At 47.3% G+C, this 2,500-nt stretch overlaps 1 protein-coding gene across 2 annotated transcripts in view; it reads right to left on the bottom strand.

Annotated features, from left to right (window-relative positions):
- LOC137999520 (uncharacterized) overlaps window positions 1-2,500 on the bottom strand; it is a 14,332-nt gene that overhangs the window by 6,834 nt on the left and 4,998 nt on the right. Inside the window, exon 8 of one of the 2 annotated variants that reach the window (XM_068845301.1) lies at window positions 2,376-2,500. This exon is cut by the window's right edge and continues 1,210 nt beyond it. The exons of the other annotated variant lie outside the window; for it this stretch is intronic. The gene's annotated coding sequence lies outside the window, so the exon portion shown is untranslated. Of the gene's footprint in view, window positions 1-2,375 lie in introns of those variants that run through there. 2 annotated transcript variants of the gene reach the window in all.

The following is a 2,500-nucleotide window of genomic DNA, read 5'->3' as shown; positions in this document are numbered from 1 at the left end:
TTGGGGCTGTGATGTGCACTTGCCTTTTAGAGTTAACCAACAGTGACATTCAGTAGGTCCCAGTTGACTCATCGTTGAAAGTCTGCATGTGCCTGGTTCCACCATTTAGACATAAACTTTATTCACTGGTGTCTACGTCCAGACGAGGTCAGACGGGAAACTCTTCAACATCGCCAGAATCCGCGCCAAACCCAAAGCTTACGTGTTGCTCATACGGGAGCTGCTGTTTTCAGACGACGCTGCTTTAACATCCCACAGCGACGAGGGCTTCCAACATCTCGTAGACAAGCTGTCCCACGCCTGCAAGGAGTTTGGGCTAATGATCAGCCTCAGGAAGACCAACATCCTGGCCCAAGGTGCTGAGTCCCCCATAGTCATCACCATCGACAACACGGAGCTGGAGGTTGTGGATACCTTCACCTACTTGGGCTCCACCGTGTCAAGCTCGACTTCGCTTGATGCTGAGATCAGCTGCAGGATCGCCAAAGCAGCTGCTGTCATGGCCAAACTCAACAAGCGAGTGTGGGGAAATGACCTGTTGAGCGAAAGGACCAAGATGTGCGTCTACCAAGCTTGTCTACCAAGCTTGTCCTGTCGACTCTCCTTTATGGCAGCGAGTCGTGGTCGACCTATGCCAGACATGTACAAGAGCGGCGACTCAACGGATTCCACCTCCGCTGCTTTCAGCACCTGCTGCACATCAGGTGGCAGGACAGAGTCACCAACACCGAGGTCCTGGAGCACGCTGGCTCACTGAGCATGCCATCACTGCTCATTGAGCGACGCCTTCGATGGCTCGGTCATGCACATCGCATGGAGCGTGACCGCCTTCCAAGAGAAATCCTTTATGGAGAACTGCGCCGGGGAGGGCGTCCGTCGCGTGGGTCGACCGCTGCTGTGCTACAAGGATGTCATCAAGCGAGATTTGTGATCTGCAATAATCCACACCAGTGCATGGGAGGACATCGCCAATCACCGCGATACATGGCGGCAAAGTGTCAAAATGGGGGTTTCAAAGGCGGAAGCGAACGCTGTAGTCCAGGCTACATGCAAGAGAACGGCGAGGAAAGAACGCACAGCCTCTGCGCGCGATTCCACAAGGCACGTCTGCGCCACCTGCAACTTGAGAGACTGCCACTCCGGCCAGTATCCCCCAAATCCCCAGCGCTAACCATCCCCTCTTCGAGACGAGGATGCCACTACTACTATTATATATATATATTATGTCAACCAAGTCAGCTAACAACAAATCGAGGAAATCTTGCATTTTTCTGAGCGTTAGTCATTAGAAAGACCTTTAGCATCATGTTTTACGTGAAACTCGAACGGCAAAGTGACCATGATTTTCTCGCCTTTCTTCACGTTTGCCGTATTTTTCTTCTACATAGCAAGTTTGCGGAAAAAAAATAACCCCAAAACCACTTTCCGGTAAGTCAAACATGGGAATATTAGGTTTCATTGTTACAGATCGTTCATAACTGACTCCTTCAGTTACCATAATTTTGTGCATGAACTCACGTTGACTCAGTTGATTCACAAAACAGCTTCATCGAAACTAGCAAAAATTTGAGAGGTAAGAATTTTCATTTTTATACAGCGTCTTTTTAACAAGCAATGTTTGAAAAAGACTCGTTTTTGTTTTTGTATTTTGTTAACTAAATACTCGAAATTTACAGAGTCCATTCCAAGTAGCCGTGGGTCACGCGAAGCAGACGTTTGCTGTTTCACGTGAATGCATTGCTAAATGTCCCAATTCAGTGGCTGCTTGCTGGGGCAGTTAAAACCGTTTCTCCTCCCTCAACACCTTTTCAGGCCTTTCAAATCTTAAATGTACAGTATTTGACAGTAGTTGTACTGCGCAAATATACTCAGAGAGAAAAGTGGCCTTCTCCCTCGAACACTGCTGTTATCCCGGGGGTGGGGTTACTCCCTTATAAGGGCTTAATGGGGACATGCGGCCAGCCAGGGTATGCTTTTCGGGATTTTTGTCTTGAACAGGGTATCGAATTTATCATTTTTTGTCTTAATCAGGGTATCGATTTATCAATTTTTGTCTTAAACTGGGTGAAATGTCTTAAACAGGGTCAGGGTATGAGGGGCGCCGCACCTCCCCACCCAGGGATATATCGAGTACCCCCCCCCCCATCCCGGGGCTGTTATACGTTAATTCGTTGTCTGGAAAGAACAACAGGTCACAAAGATATTAATGTTCCGTCCATCATACCATAATTTTAATCTCATAGATTCAAGAGAGATGTAATTAAATGCTCTTTTATCTGTCCGCCTCTGGAACTGCTCGATAGCTACTGTGGGGTTTCAATTTTTTGTTTTGTGTGCAATTTAACAAATCGAAAGTGGTTCAGCGTTGTCTGTTCTCTTATCGACAACGATATTCGTCATCACAGTGGTCAAAATGTTGTGGACTCAGGAGGCGCAGCCGACAACGCTGAACCACTTTCGATTTGTTTTTTACCACAATATTCAACGTCAAAGAAAATGG

Source organism: Montipora foliosa, chromosome 4, assembly GCF_036669935.1.
Source record: "Montipora foliosa isolate CH-2021 chromosome 4, ASM3666993v2, whole genome shotgun sequence".
In the NCBI taxonomy this organism is placed as follows: domain Eukaryota; kingdom Metazoa; phylum Cnidaria; class Anthozoa; order Scleractinia; family Acroporidae; genus Montipora; species Montipora foliosa.
This window is presented reverse-complemented; position numbering and strand designations above follow the sequence as displayed.